Consider the following 17,198-nt stretch of genomic DNA (forward strand, 5'->3'; position numbering starts at 1 on the left):
GAATAAATAAAAACCAAAGTTAGTAGAAGGAAAGAAATCATAAATATCAGAGCAGAAATAAATGAAATAGAGACTAAAAAAAACAATAGGAAAGATCAATGAAACTAAAAGCTGGCTCTTTGAAAATATAAACAAAATTGATAAAACTTTAGGAAGACTCATCAAGAAAAAAAGGGAGAGGGCCCCAATCAATAAAATCAGAAATGAAAAAGGAGAAGTTACAACCGACACCACAGAAATACAAAGGATCATAAGAGACTACTATGAGCAACTACATGCCAATATAACGGACAACCTAGAAGGAACTGATGAATTCTTAGAAAGGTACAACCTCCCAAGACTGAATCAGGAAGACACAGAAAATATGAACAGACCAATTACCAGAACTGAAATTGAATCAGCAATTTAAAAATTCCCAACAAAGAAAAGTCCAGGACCAAATGGCTTCACAGGTGAATTCTACCAAACATTGAGAAGAGTTAACACCCATCCTTCTGAAACCCTTCCAAAAGTTTGCAGAGGAAAGAAAACTTCTGAACTCATTCTAGGAGGCCACCATCACCCTGATACCAAAACCAGATAAAGATATTACACAAAAGAAAACTACAGACCAATACCACTGATGAACATAGATGCAAAAATCCTCTACAAAATACTAGCAAACCGAATCCACTAATAAATTAAAAGGCTCATACACCATGATCACGTGGGATTCATCCCAGGGATGCAAGGATTTTTCAATATCTGCAAATCAATCAGTGTGATACACCGCATTAACAAACTGAAGAATAAAAACCATATGATCGGGCTTCCCTGGTGGCACCGTGGTTAAGAATCCACCTGCCACTGCAGGGGACACGGATTCGAGCCCTGGTCCCGGAAGATCCCACATGCCGTGAAGCAACTAAGCCCGTGTGCCACAACTGCTGAGCCTGTGCTCTAGAGCCTGTGAGCCACAACTACTGAGCCCGCGTGCTACAACTACTGAAGCCTGTGCGCCTAGAGCCTGTGCTCCGCAACAAAGAGAAGCCACCGCAATGAGAAGCCCGCACACCGCAACAAAGAGTAGCCCCCGCTCGTTGCAACTAGAGAAAGCCCGCACACAGTAATGAAGACCCAACACAGCCAAAAATAAATAAATAAAATAAATTTATTTAAAAAAAACATATGATCATCTCAATAGATGCAGAAAAAGCTTTTGACAAATTTCAACACACATTTATGATAAAAACTCTCTAGAAAGTGGGCACAGAGAGAACATACCTCAACACAATAAAGGCCATATATGACAAACCCACAGCTAACATTATACTCAATGGTGAAAAGCTGAAAGCATTTCCCCTAAGATCAGGAACAAGACAAGGATGTCCACTCTCGCCACTTTTTTTCAACATAGTTTTGAAGGTCCTAGTCGCGGCAAGCAGAGAAGAAAAAGAAATAAAACGAATCCAAATTGGAAAAGAAGTAAAACTGTCAGTTTTTACAGATGACATGATACTATAAAATCCTAAAGCTGCTACCAGAAAACTACTAGAGCTCATCAGTGAATTCGCTAAAGTTTCAGGATATGAAATTAATACACAGAAATCTGCTGCATTTCTACATACTAACAACGAAAGCTAAGAAAGACCAATTAAGCAAACAATCCCATTCACCATTTAGAACTAATAAACGAGTCAGCATCGTTGCAGGATAAAAGTTAAATATTAAAAAAATCAATTGTATTATGATATACTTGCAATTAACAAACTGAAAATGAAATTAAGAAAACCATTCTGGGGGAATTCTCTGGCAGTCCAGTGGTTAGGACTCTGCAATTCCACTGCAAGAGGGCATAAGTTAGATCCCTGGTTGGGGAACTAAGATCCCTCAAGTCAAGCAGCACAGCCAAAAACAAAAAGAAAAGCAAAAGGAAACCATTCTGTTCACAACAGCCTCAAAAAAATTAAAATATTAATGTAAATTTAACATAAGAAGAGAAAAACTTCTACTCTGAAAGTTACAAAAAATGACTGCAAGAAATTAAAGAATATCTAAATAAATATCTAAATCAATAAATATCTATCTAAATCAAACATCCCAAGTCCACGGACTTACTGTTAAGAAAGCAATTCTCACCAAAGTGATCACAGATTCAACACAATCCCTATCAGAATCCTAGCTGATTTCTTAGTAGAAATTTTGCAAGCATATGGAATTGTCAAGGACCCAGAAGAGCCAAGACAATCATGAAAAATAAGGTCATGTTGGAGGACTCATACTTCCCAATTTTAACTCACAGAATGGGAGAATATATCAAAATCAAAATTTTGATAAGAATGTGTATCTAGAATACATAGAACTCTTAAAACTCAATAAAAAAGAGAAATAGCCCAAATAAAAACCAGGCCAGGATCTGAATACACATTTCTCCAAGGATAACACACAACTGGCCAATAAGCACACAGAAAGATGTTCAACATCATAATCAGGAGGCAAATGCAAATCAAAAGCAAAATGAGATACAACTTCACATCCACTAGAATAGATCCAATGAAAAAGTCAGATAATAAGTGTTGGTGAGTTAGTAGAGAAATTGAAATCCTCATACATTGCTACTGGGAATGTAAAATGGTGCAGCCACTTTGGCAAACAGTCTGACAACTCCTCAGATGATGAAATATAAAGTTATCACATGATCTAGGAATTCCATTCCTGGGTACGTACCCAAGACAAATGAAAACATATTGTCCATATAAAAACCTGTACATGAATAGAAAAGCATTTATATTTTATAAATATAAAATCATTATTTTATAAAAGCATTATTCATAGTAGCCAAAAGGTGGAAACAACCAAATGTCCATCAACAAACAGATAAACAAACTGTGATACATACATACGATGAAATATTATTGAGCCATTAGAAGGAATAAAATAATGATACAAGCCCTAACTTGGATGAACCCAAAAACATCATGCTGAGTTACAAGAAGCCAGTCACAAAAGTCCACACATTAAATGATTCCATTTGTATTAAGGTCTAGAATAGGAAAATTTATAATAGAGACAAAGTAGATCAGTGGTTGACTTAGGGCTTGGGGGGAGGTGGGTGATGAGGAAATAGAGGGGTGATAGCTAAGGGGTATAGGGTTTCTTTCTGAGGTGATAAAAATGTTCTAAAGTCAACTGTGTGGATGGTTGCACATATCTGTGAATAGGGTAAAAATCATTAAATGGTACACTTTAAGTGGGAGAATTATATATGTGCATTACATATTAAAAAAGCTGTTTGAAAAAAAAATGTTCTATGAGCATTTGAAAGGTTGTGTTTTAAAAGCATACAAACATTTATACACATCAACCTCAATATTTCCAGATGTTTCTCTAACTCTGCTTTTTTTTTTTTTTAATTTCATTTCTATGGTCTGTCATGGGCTAAGTATGTGTGTTCAAGCTCTCTAGTGTTCTGTATTATCCATTTCTCCTTGAGGGTCCTCTAGGGCAGCGGTCCCCAACCTTTTTGCCACCAGGGACCGGTGTCATGGAAGACAATTTTTCCACAGACGGGGTTGGGGGGTGGGGGGATGGTTCAGGCGGTAACGTGAGGAATGGGGAGCGATAGGGAGCTGCAGATGAAGTTTCTCTCGCTCGCCCGCCCGCCGCTCACCTCCTCTGTGCGGCCTGGGCTAGAGTATGCTTCTGCAGGTTATATTTCCATCTTTCTTTTCCAAGCTATGTCTCCTAGACTACCCACTGCAGAATTGCAATGTTGTTTTTTCATCTTACACATTCTTTTTTGTGTGTGATAAACACAGAAGATTAAATTTACCATCTTAACCAATTTTTAAGCATACAGTTCAGCAGTGTTAAGTATGTTCACACTGTTGCACAACAGATCTCTAGAACATCTTCATCTTGCAACACTGAAACTCTATACCCAATAAACATGAACTCCCCCTCCTTTCTCTCCCCAGCCGTTGGCAGCCACTTTTCTACTTTGTTTCTATGATTTTCACTATTTCAGATACTTCACGTAGGCGGAATATACAGTGTTTATCTTTTTGTGACTGGCTTATTTCACTCAGCACAAGGTCCTTGAGATTCACCTATGTTATAGCATGTGACAGGATTTTCTTCTTTTAAGGCTGCATAACATTCTATTGTATAGATATCACATTATATTTATCCATTCATCTGCTGATGGACGTATCTTGATTATCGTGAGTAATGCTGCAATGAACATGGGTGTGCAGATATCTGTGAGATCCTGCTTTGAATTCCTTTGGATATACACCCAGAAGTGGGATTGCTGTATCATATCGTCATTCTATTTTTAATTTTTTAGGAACCTCCACACTGTTTTCCATAATGGCTGTGCCATTTTATATTTCCACCAGCAGTGCACAAGGGATCCAATTTCTCTGCATCCTTGACAACGATTGTTATTTTCTGTTCTTTTGATACTACCCATCCTAATAGGTGTGCAGTAGTATCTCATTGTGGTTTTGATTTGCATTTCTTTGATGATTAGTGATATTAAGCATCTTTTCATATACTTGTTGGCCATTCATATATACTCCCTGGAGAAGTGTCTATTCGAGTCCTTTACCCATTTTTAAATTGGGTTTCTTTGTTGTTGACTTTTAGAAGTTCCATATATAATCTGGATATTGGTCACTTATCATGATTTGCAAATATTTTCTCCTATTCCACAGGTTGTCTTTTAACTCTGTTGATTGTGTCCTTTGAAGCAGAGTTTTAAATTCTGATATAGTATAATTTATTTATTTTTGCTTTTGTTGCCTATACTGTTGGTGTCATATCCACGAAATCATTGCCAAATCCAATGTCATGAAGCTTTCCCCCCATGTTTTCTTCTAAGAGTTTTATAATTTTAGCTCTTCTGTTTGGATCTTTGATCCATTTTGGGTTAATTTTGTATATGGTAAAAGGTAATGGTCCAAATTAATTCTTCTGCATGTGGATATCCAGTTTTCCTTTGACAGCTAGGTAGTAATGGCTTGTGTCCTATACACTTTTCTTTTATGTTATTAGAAAAAGGGGACCATGGGTGAACATAAATAGATTTGATCTTGGGTCTTTTTTATTGTAATTTTTTAAAAGTTTGTATTGAGATTCTTTCTGTCTTTGTCACAGTCATCTGGAATGCCTTAAGCTTTCCCTCCCCTGTTTCAGTGTTGAGACATGATACTTCACTTCTAATACTATCAGCCTTGGGTATTTAATTGTAATTTTGTTTCTAAATTGCCAGTGTCTTTTCCCAGAAGTAACAATTATCTTACAAATAAATACATACATCCACACAGACAAAGAAGCACTGAAGTGATATGCATAAGAAAGCAAAAAATAAAAAGATGGAACTCTGTTTAAATTGTGAGACTATAGTCTCATCAGAATTAAGTGGAAACACGTAGACACAGGCGTTTGCGTGTGCATGCTCTCTCTCTCTCACACCCCCTACCCCACTCCCCATTACCTGCAATATCTATTTGCAAGGATTTCTTCTCTTCGGGCCAGGCTTCCTTAGGAACGGTCCTCTTACTGTGGATCTCCCCTTTCTGTTTAATGGCTTTAGTGTCTGCTAGATTATCAATCTTCGTGTCTTGTAGTTGAGCTGACTGCTCTGAAGCAGCAGCAGCCCTGGAACCTAAGAGAGGGAAATCACGATTCAGACAGGAAGCTGACAAAAATTATTTTAAAATACCTCTCAAGCATCTACTAGTGTGAGAAGAGAGTTACACTGGATAAACAGTGAGATGGATGCAGGACAGGAATAAAGACGCAGACGTAGAGAACAGACGTGAGGACACGGGGAGGGGGAAGGGGAAGCTGGGACGAAGTGAGAGAGTGGCACGGACTCATATACTACCAAATGTAAAATAGATAGTTAGTGGGAAGCAGCCGCATAGCACAGGGAGATCAGCTCAGTGTGGTGTGACCAGCTAGAGGGGTGGGATCGGGAGGGTGGGAGGGAGATGCAAGAGGGAGGAGATATGGGGATATATGTATATGTATAGCTGATTCACTTTGTTATAAAGCAGAAACTAACACACCATTGTCAAGCAATTATACTCCAATAAAGATGTTTAAAACAAAACCAAAAAAACTGAGATGGAAAGAGAAAAGCATTTTGGGCAAAGGTGAATACATATGAAAAAAATGGAATCAGGAAAGCAATTGAACATCTAAGAAACAGTGCAAGTATATAATTTATTAGATTATAGAATTTGTAAGGAAAAGAGAAAAATTAGCATTTGAAAGGTTCTTTGGGAGCCCATTCTACTGTTCTGAAAGACTAGGCTTAAAAAGTTTAGTTTTCATTCTTTTTCTTTAATAAATGTATTTATTTGTTTATTTATTTGGTTGCATTGGGTGCTCATTGCTGCGCGCGGGCTTTCTGTAGTTGCGGCGAGCGGGGCTACTCTTCATTGTGGTGCGCGGGCTTCTCATTGCGGTGGCTTCTCTTGTTGCGGAGCATGGGCTCTAGGCTCGCGGGCTTCAGTAGTCGTGGCATGCGGGCTCAGTAGTTGTGGTGCATGGACTTAGCTGCTCCACGGCATGTGGGGTCTTCCTGGACCAGGGCTTGAACCCGTGTCCCCTGCGACGGCAGGCAGATTCTTAACCACTGCGCCACCACGGAAGCCCCTCTTGTTTCCTGTTCTTGTTCTATGTTATTTTGCTTATTTTATATACTCAACAATAATTTGGAAGACAGATATCTAGTTTTAAAATTCTTTTCGAGTTTCATTTTTTGGTAGCTTTTTTCCATTGTGGTAAAATATACATAAAATTTACCATTTCAAACATTTTTAAGTATACAAGTTAAGGCATTAAGTATATTCACATTGTTGGGCAACCATCACACCATCCATCTCCAGAATTAACTCATTTTCCCAAATGGAAACTCTGTACCTATTAAACAATAACTCCCTTTTCCTCCTCCTCCAACCCTTTTGTGACTGGCTTGTATTACTTAGCACAATGCCTTCAAAGTCCATCCACAGTGTAGCATGTGTCAGAAATTCACTCCTTTTTAAGGCTGAATAATATTCTATTGTATGTATGTATCACATTGTATTGATCCATTCATCAGGTGGTAGACATCTGGATTGTTCTCACCCTTTGGCTATTGTTAATAATGCTGCTATGAACCTGGGTGTTCAAAATCTGTTCAAATCCCTGCTTTCGATTCTTTTGGGTATATACTTAGAAGAAGAATTGCTAGATCATATAGTAATTCTATGTTTCATTTTTTGAGGAACCACTACACTGTTTTCCACGGTGGCTATACCATTTTACATTCCCATCAGCAATACACAAGAGTTCCAATTTCACCATATCCCTGCCAACCCTTGCTCTTTTTTATTTCATAAAAGCCATCCTAATGGGTATGAAGTGGTATCTCTTTGTAGTTTTTATTTACATTTCCTTCATGACTAATGAAGTAAAACATCTTTTCACGTTCTTTTTGGCCATCTGTATCTTTCCTGGAGAAATGTCTCTTCAGATTCTGTACTCATTTAAAAATTAGATTGCTTTTTGCTGTTGTTGAACTGTAAGAGTTCTTCATATATTATGGATAGTCATCTCTCATCAGATATATGAATTGCAAATGTTTTTCCCAATTCTGTGTGCAACCTTTTTACTATGTTGATGGTGTTTTTTTTTTTTTTTTTTTTTTTGGTGCACACAAGTTTTAAATTTTAATCAAGTCAAATTTATTTTTTATGAAAACTTCTTTAACCTATCTGATCACCAAGTCATGAATAAAATGACAGCTCTTTAGTCAAAAAGACAAAAAAATACAATTGTTTTTTCTTTTCATGCCTTTCATTCCAAAATTAACTTTTGGCATTTTTTTTTCCACCTTGTAACTAAATTTGCTATTTAGATGAGTGTTGTGTCAAACTGACTTCAAAGTTCACCACTGATCACTTTCAGCATTGCTTCATTTCTCTGTAATGAATTCTTCATTTTGATTCATCTCTTCAGCTGGGTGAGTCTTCAAGTGAATTTTTCAAGAAGGTACAGAGGTTGAATATACTTTCTAGCTGCTGTGTACTTGTGAAAATGTCTTTTCATTGTCATAGTGCTTAATGAAAATGCACTGGGTCCATAAATCCTTGAATTATATAATTTCCCCAATAAATACAGATTTGGTTCCATTATTTTTACATTTAGTATTTTAAATAAGCCTGATATCAGACTAAATTTTCTTCTCTTAACTTTTTTTTTAAAATTGTTTATTTATGGGATTTTCTTCTATTTATTTTGACTCAAAAATCTTTTTCTGATATGTGTCTCAGTCTCTGATTTTTCCCTGGATTTTTATGGCAACTTTCAATCTGCATACAGTGTTCCCCTTTTCAGGAGGAGGATGTTTTATTCAATTAAGTGTTTGAATATTACTTTCTTCCTCAGCTGCAGATATAATTCTTGGTTTGGTTTACTTAGCTATGTTTCTTATGTCTCTCATCATCTTTCACAGCATTTTCATTTTCTTCTCCTTTTTCCTCTGTAATTTTGCAGACTCTCAGATTTGTCCTCATCACTAATTTAACTTCCTTCATGTTAATTCCACCCTTTCTTGCCTGCAAAATGTATTTTAAATCTGTTACCAAATCTTTACAGTTTTAGGCAGTCTTTTCCTTCATATGTTCATTCCTGCCCACCCCCCCCCACACACACACACACTTTTTTTCTAAATTGAGACAAAACATGAAATTCACCATTTAAGGGTTCTGCCGCGGAGACACGTGAAGGTCGGTGACTTGGTGCGGAGTTTGTCTCGGCACGCGTGGCCGCGCTGGGATGGCGTCCTCCTCGTCTTCCTCCGCAGCGGGTTTGGGCTCGGTCGACCCGCAGCTGCAGCATTGCACGGAGGTAGAGACTCAGAAGCAGCGCTTCCAGCAGCTGGTGCACCAGATGACGGAACTTTGTTGGGAAATGTGCATGGACAAGCCTGGGCCAAAGTTGGACAGTCGGGCTGAGGCTTGTTTTGTGAACTGCGTTGAGCGCTTCATTGATACAAGCCAATTCATCTAGAATCGACTGGAACAGACCCAGAAATCCAAGCCAGTCTTCTCAGAAAGCCTTTCTGACTGACCTGAGTATTACCTCTCTGGAAAAGGAAGGTAGTTCAAGAAATGAAGAGCAGTTGATGGGATGGTTGAAGAAAAGGCTGTGGGGGGATCGGCTCCCACCTTTGTCACTCTTGGGACATCCTGTCATCTGAGAATGAATAAAGACCGATTTTTGTGTGTGGGGGTGGTTTGAGGGTCAAATGTGTTTGGGGTTGTGTTTTTTAATGCTAATCTTGGGAAAACAATTGACAGATGAATGGAAAACTCTACTAGGTGTATGTTACTGTATGTGGGACGATGCTTTCCTCATAGTCCCATTAACTGCTTCCTATAATTTTAATAGTGGAACTGCTCTATAATTTGATATGTGGGACCACATAGGTAATAATCTGTTATTTGTGTGGATTCCTTTCAGATTTCTGGAGAGATCGATATACATCTTTGTGTCTCTCAGAAAGGGCAGCAGTGGGGGAAAGAGTAATTTGGTACTTGACTGTAGGCCTCCTTATCTAGTGTTTGATTATCAGTGCTGGAAAAAAAATGTATGGAGTATTCATACAGTACATTTCACTTTTCTAGATTATCTCCCTCCCTTATACTGTGATTCACTTAAATTTCTATATATAAAGTACAGTCTTGAGCTAGTACAGGTAGCCTGAGAGTCTAGAGGACTTTAGTTAAAGGAATCTAGCCAGCGAACATAATTCTCATACTAAACTGCCACAAGGAAGACGTTAACTTACCCTGTATGTCAGGGTCCAAAAAAATTTAAAGATGTGCCTAAATGAAAAAATAAGTTATAAAGATTTAGGCCAGTCAAAAACTAACAGCAGTTTCAGGTAGAGGTGCATGCCTAACGTAAACCAGCATAGTTTCCATTTACTGCGTTCTTTTCATCACTGAAATAAAAACTTCTACAAGATTCAAAAAAAAAAATTCACCGATTAAAGTAAGTGTACAATTCACTAGTTCTTAGTATTTTCACAACCAATATTGCTATCTAATTCCAGAACATTTTTGTCACGCCCCCACAAAGAAATCTTGTATATGTTAGCTGTTACTCCCTATTTTCCCCTCCCCAACATCCCCTGGCATCCACTAATCTACTTTCTGTCTATATGGATTTGCTCATTCTGGACATTTCATATACATGGAATTATACAATATATGACCGTTTGCTATTGGCTTGAAATATTTCTCCGTTTAATAGTGTCAGTTTTTCGGACTTCCCTGGTGGTACAGTGGTTAAGAATCCGCCTGCCAATGCAGGGGACACGGGCTCGAGCCCTGGTCTGGGAAGATCTCACATGCCGCGGAGCAACTAAGCCCGCGCGCCAAAACTACTGAGCCTGCGCTCTAGAGCCCAAGAGCCACAACTACTGAAGCCCATGCACTTAGAGCCCGTGCTCCTCAACAAGAGAAGCCAGCACAATGAGAAGCCCGCGCACCACAACAAAGAGTAGCCCCTGCTCGCCACAGCTAGAGAAAACTCGCGCGCGGCAACGAAGACCCAGCGCAGCCAAAAATAAAAATACAAATAAATAAATAAATAAATTTATTTATTTATTTAAAAAAATAGTGTCAGGTTTTTTCATTTTAATTCTGTTAGTTTTTCTTTATGTATTTGGGACTTGCTTATACTGCATTTGTCTTTTAAGTCATATAGGAGAAAAACTGACTTACAAACAAAAATACATTTATACTGTCTTTTGTATTTACTTATGTAGTTACCTTTAGTACTTTTTTCATGTGGATTTAAGTTACTGTCTGGTGTTCACCATTCCATCTTGAAAAAAATCTCTTTAGTATTTTCTGTGGGTCAGTTTGCTAGCAGTGGAGTCTTTCAACTGTTGTTTATCTGAGAATGTCTTCATCTCTCCTTCATTTCTGAAGGGTAGTTTTGCTAGGTACAGAATACTTGGTAGGCAGGTTCTTTTCCTCAGCTCTTTGCATATGTCATTGCAATGCCTTCTGGCCTCTATGGTTTCTGATGAAAAATCAGCAATTAGTTTTATTGAAGATTCTTTGTACATGATAACTCCGCTCTTGCTGCTTTAACACTGTCTTTGTCATTTGATGGTTTATGATGTATGTAGATGTGGCTCTCTTTGACTGTATCATGCTTGGACTTCCTTGAGCTTTTGGGATGTGCAGATTAACAGCAGTCATCAAATTTGTGAAATTTTAGGCCATTATTTCTCCAAATACTCCTTCAGTCTCTTTTTCTGTCTCTTCATCTGGAACTCCCATTATGTGTATAATAGGATGCTTGAAGGTGTCCCATAGGACTCTGAGATTCTGTTAATTTCTCTTCATTCTTTTTTCTTTCTGTTTCTCACACTGGATAATCTCAATTGGCCTATCTTCAAGTTCACTGACTCATACTTCTGCCTGTTCAAATCTGATACTGAGCTTTCTCCAGTCAATTTTTTATTTTAGTTATTGTACTTTTCAACTACAGATCTTCTATTTGGTTCTTTTTTGTAATTTCTCTTTATTGATATTCTCTATTTGGTAAGACACTGTTCTTATACTTCTTTTTTTTTTTTAAACATCTTTATTGAAGTATAATTGCTTCACAATTGTGTGTTAGTTTCTGCTTTATAACAAAGTGAATCAGCTACAGATATACACACGTTTCCATATCTCCTCCCTTCCGCATCTCCCTCCCTCCCACCCTCCCCATCCCACCCCCCCCCCAAGGTGGTCACAAAGCACCGTGCTGATCTCCCTGTGCTATGCGGCTGCTTCCCACTAGCTATCTATTTTACATTTGGTAGTGTATATATGTCCATGACACTCTCTCATCCTGTCACATCTCACCCCTCCCCCTCCCCATATCCTCAAGTCCATTCTTTAGTAGGTCTGTGTCTTTATTCCCATCTTGCCACTAGGTTCTTCATGGCCCTTTTTTTCCCCCTTAGATTCCATATATATGTGTTAGCATACTGTATTTTTTTTTCTCTTTCTGACTTACTTCACTCTGTATGACAGACTCTAACTCCATCCACCTCATTACAAATACCTCCATTTCATTTCTTTTTATGGCTGAGTAATATTCCACTGTATATATGTGCCACATCTTCTTTATCCATTCATCCGATGATGGACACTTAGGTTGCTTCCATGTCCTGGCTATTGTAAATAGAGCTGCAATGAACATTTTGGTACATGACTCTTTTTGAATTATGGTTTTCTCAGGGTATATGCCCAGAAGTGGGATTGCTGGGTCGTATGGTAGTTCTATTTGTAGTTTTTTAAGGAACCTCCATACTGTTCTCCGTAGTGGCTGTATCAATTTACATTCCCACCAACAGTGCAAGAGTGCTCCCTTTTCTCCACACCCTCTCCAGCATTTATTGTTTCTAGATTTTTTGATGATGGCCATTCTGACCGGTGTGAGATGATACCTCATTGTAGTTTTGATTTGCATTTCTCTAATGATTAATGATGTTGAGCATGCTTTCATGTGTCTGTTGGCCATCTGTATATCTTCTTTGGAGAAATGTCTATTTAGGTCTTCTGCCCATTTTTGGATTGGGTTGTTTGTTTTTTTGTTATTGAGCTGCATGAGCTGCTTGTAAATCTCGGAGATTAATCCTTTGTCAGTTGCTTCATTTGCAAATATTTTCTCCCATTCTGAGGGTTGTCTTTTGGTCTTGTTTATGGTTTCCTTTGCTGTGCAAAAGCTTTTAAGTTTCATTAGGTCCCATTTGTTTATTTGTGTTCTTATTTCCATTTCTCTAGGATCTGGGTCAAAAAGGATCTTGCTGTGATTTATGTCATAGAGTGTTCTGCCTATGTTTTCCTCTAAGAGTTTGATAGTGTCTGGCCTTACACTTAGGTCTTTAATCCATTTTGAGTTTATTTTTGTGTATGGTGTCAGGGAGTGTTCTAATTTCATACTTTTACATGTACCTGTCCAATTTTCCCAGCACCACTTATTAAAGAGGCTGTCTTTTCTCCACTGTATATGCTTGCCTCCTTTATCAAAGATAAGGTGACCATATGTGCGTGGGTTTATCTCTGGGCTTTCTATCCTGTTCCATTGATCTATATTTCTGTTTTTGTGCCAGTACCAAACTGTCTTGATTACTGTAGCTTTGTAATATAGTCTGAAGTCAGGGAGCCTGATTCCTCCAGCTCCATTTTTCGTTCTCAAGATTGCTTTGGCTATTCGGGGTCTTTTGTGTCTCCATAGAAATTGTGAAATTTTTGGTTCTAGTTCTGTGAAAAATGCCAGTGGTAGTTTGATAGGGATTGCATTGAATCTGTAGATTTCTTTGGGTAGTAGAGTCATTTTCACAATGTTGATTCTTCCAATCCAAGAACATGGTATATCTCTCCATCTATTTGTATCATCTTTAATTTCTTTCATCAGTGTCTTATAATTTTCGGCATACAGGTCTTTTGTCTCCTTAGGTAGGTTTATTCCTAGATATTTTATTCTTTTTGTTGCAATGGTAAACGGGAGTGTTCTCTTAATTTCACTTTCAGATTTTTCATCATTAGTATATAGGAAGGCAAGAGATTTCTGTGCATTAATTTTGTATCCTGCTACTTTACCAAATTCATTGATTAGCTCTAGTAGTTTTCTGGTGCCAGTTTTAGGATTCTCTATGTATAGTATCATGTCATCTGCAAACAGTGACAGCTTTACTTCTTCTTTTCCGATTTGGATTCCTTTTATTTCTTTTTCTTCTCTGATTGCTGTGGCTAAAGCTTCCAAAACTATGTTGAATAATAGTGGTGAGAGTGGGCAACCTTGTCTTGTTCCTGATCTTAGTGGAAATGGTTTCAGTTTTTCACCATTGAGGACAATGTTGGCTGTGGGTTTGTCATATATGGCCTTTATTATGTTGAGGAAAGTTCCCTCTATGCCTACTTTCTGCAGGGCTTTTATCATAAATGGGTGTTGAATTTTGTCGAAAGCTTTCTCTGCATCTATTGAGATGATCATATGGTTTTTCTCCTTCAATTTGTTAATATGATGTATTCACGTTGATTGATTTGCGTATATTGAAGAATCCTTGCATTCCTGGAATAAACCCCACTTGATCATGGTGTATGATCCTTTTAATGTGCTGTTGGATTCTGTTTGCTAGTATTTTGTTGAGGATTTTTGCATCTGTGTTCATCAGTGATATTGGCCTGTAGTTTTCTTTCTTTGTGACATCTTTGTCTGGTTTTGGTATCAGGGTGATGGTGGCCTCGTAGAATGAGTTGGGGAGTGTTCCTCCCTCTGCAATATTTTGGAAGAGTTTGAGAAGGATAGGTGTTAGCTCTTCTCTAAATGTTTGATAGAATTCGCCTGTGAAGCCATCTGGTCCTGGGCTTTTGTTTGTTGGAAGATTTTTAATCACAGTTTCAATTTCAGTGCTTGTGATCGGTCTGTTCATATTTTCTATTTCTTCCTGGTTCAGTCTCGGTGGGTTGTGCATTTCTAAGCATCTGTCCATTTCTTCCAGGTTGTCCATTTTATTGGCATAGAGTTGCTTGTAGTAATCTCTCATGATCGTTTGTATTTCTGCAGTGTCAGTGGTTACTTCTCCTTTTTCATTTCTAATTCTATTGATTTGAGTCTTCTCCCTTTTTCTCTTGATGAGTCTGGCTAATGGTTTATCAATTTTGTTTATCTTCTCGAAGAACCAGCTTTTAGTTTCATTGATTTTTGCTATTGTTTCCTTCATTTCTTTTTCATTTATTTCTGATCTGATCTTTATGATTTCTTTCCTTCTGCTAGCTTTGGGGTTTTTTTGTTCTTCTTTCTCTAATTGCTTTAGGTGCAAGGTTAGGTTGTTTATTCGAGATGTTTCCTGTTTCTTGATGTAGGCTTCTATTGCTATAAACTTCCCTCTTAGCACTGGTTTTGCTGCGTCCCATAGGTTTTGGGTCGTCGTGTCTCCATTGTCATTTGTTTCTAGGTATTTTTTGATTTCCCCTTTGATTTCTTCAGTGATCACTTCGTTAATAAGTAGTGTATTGTGTAGCCTCCATGTGTTTGTATTTTTTACAGACCTTTTCCTGTAATTGATATCTAGTCTCATAGCGTTGTGGTCAGAAAAGATACTTGATACGATTTCAATTTTCTTAAATTTACCAAGGCTTGATTTGTGACCCAAGATATGATCTATCCTGGAGAATGTTCCATGAGCACTTGAGAAAAATGTGTATTCTGTTGTTTTTGGGTGGAATGTCCTATAAATATCAATTAAGTCCATCTTGTTTAATGTATCATTTAAAGCTTGTGTTTCCTTATTTATTTTCATTTTGGATGATCTGTCCATTGGTGAAAGTGGGGTGTTAAAGTCCCCTACTATGATTGTGTTGCTGTCGATTTCCCCTTTTATGGCTGTTAGTATTTGCCTTATGTACTGAGGTGCTCCTATGTTGGGTGCATAAATGTTTACAATTGTTATACCTTCTTCTTGGATCGATCCCTTGATCATTATATAGTGTCCTTCTTTGTCTCTTGTAATAGTCTTTATTTTAAAGTCTATTTTGTCTGATATGAGAATTGCTACTCCAGCTTTCTTTTGATTTCCATTTGCATGGAATATCTTTTTCCATCCCCTCACTTTCAGTCTGTATGTGTCTCTAGGTCTGAAGTGGGTCTCTTGTAGACAGCATATATATGGGTCTTGCTTTTGTATCCATTCAGCCAGTCTGTGTCTTTTGGTGGGAGCATTTAATCCATTTATATTTAAGGTAATTATTGATATGTATGTTCCTATTCCCATTTTCTTAAATAGTTTATGTTTGTTATTGTAGGTGTTTTCCTTCTCTTGTGTTTCTTGCCTAGAGAAGTTCCTTTAGCATTTGTTGTAAAGCTGGTTTGGTGGTGCTGAACTCTCTCAGCTTTTGCTTGTCTGTAAAGGTTTTCATTTCTCCATCGAATCTGAATGAGATCCTTGCTGGGTAGAGTAACCTTGGTTGTAGGTTTTTCTCCTTCATGACTTTAAGTATATCCTGCCACTCCCTTCTGGCTTGCAGAGTTTCTGCTGAAAGATCAGATGTTAACCTTATGGGGATTCCCTTGTGTGTTATTTGTTGTTTTTCCCTTGCTGCTCTTAATATGCTTTCTTTATATTTAATTTTTGATAGTTTGATTAATATGTGTCTTGGCATGTTTCTCCTTGGATTTATCCTGTATGGGACTCTCTGTGCTTCCAGGACTTGATTAACTATTTCCTTTCCCATATTAGGGAAGTTTTCAACTATAATCTCTTCAAATATTTTCTCAGTCCCTTTCTTTTTCTCTTCTTCTTCTGGGACCCCTATAATTCGAATGTTGGTGCGTTTAATGTTGTCCCAGAGGTCTCTGAGACTGTCCTCAGTTCTTTTCATTCTTTTTTCTTTATTCTGCTCTGCAGTAGTTATTTCCACTATTTTATCTTCCAGGTCACTTATCCGTTCTTCTGCCTCAGTTATTCTGCTATTGATCCCGTCTAGAGTATTTTTAATTTCATTTATTGTGTTTTTCATCGTTGCTTGGTTCCTCTCTAGTTCTTCTACATCCTTGTTAAATGTTTCTTGCATTTTGTCTATTCTATTTCCAAGATTTTGGATCATCTTTACTATCATTATTCTGAATTCTTTGTCAGGTAGACTGCCTATTTCCTCTTCATCTGTTAGGTCTGGTGTGTTTTGACCCTGCTCCTTCACCTGCTGTGTGGTTTTTTGTCTTCTCATTTTGCTTATCTTACTGTGTTTGGGGTCTCCTTTTCACAGGCTGCAGGTTCGTAGTTCCCGTTGCTTTTGGTATCTGTCCCCAGTGGCTAAGGTTGGTTCAGTGGGTTGTGTAGGCTTCCTGGTGGAGGGGACTAGTGCCTGTGTTCTGGTGGATGAGGTTGGATTTTGTCTTTCTGGTGGGCACGTCCACGTCTGGTGGTGTGTTTTGGGGTGTCTGTGGCCTTATTATGATTTTAGGCAGCCTCTCTGCTAATGGATGGGGCTGTATTCCCGTCTTGCTAGTTGTTTGGCATAGGGTGTCCAGCACTGTAGCTTGCTGGTCATTGAGTTAAGCTGGGTCTTGATGTTGAGATGGAGGTCTCTGAGAGATTTTCACCGTTTGATGTTACGTGGAGAAGGGAGGTCTCTTGTGGACCAGTG

General features: G+C 38.0%; 1 pseudogene; it reads left to right on the forward strand.

The window, feature by feature from the left end:
* The first annotated feature begins 8,773 nt into the window (after positions 1-8,773).
* LOC132376963 (mitochondrial import inner membrane translocase subunit Tim8 A-like) lies at positions 8,774-9,272 on the forward strand (annotated as a pseudogene).
* The last annotated feature ends 7,926 nt before the right edge of the window (positions 9,273-17,198 follow it).

This window comes from Balaenoptera ricei, chromosome 13, assembly GCF_028023285.1.
Source record: "Balaenoptera ricei isolate mBalRic1 chromosome 13, mBalRic1.hap2, whole genome shotgun sequence".
NCBI classification, from domain to species: domain Eukaryota; kingdom Metazoa; phylum Chordata; class Mammalia; order Artiodactyla; family Balaenopteridae; genus Balaenoptera; species Balaenoptera ricei.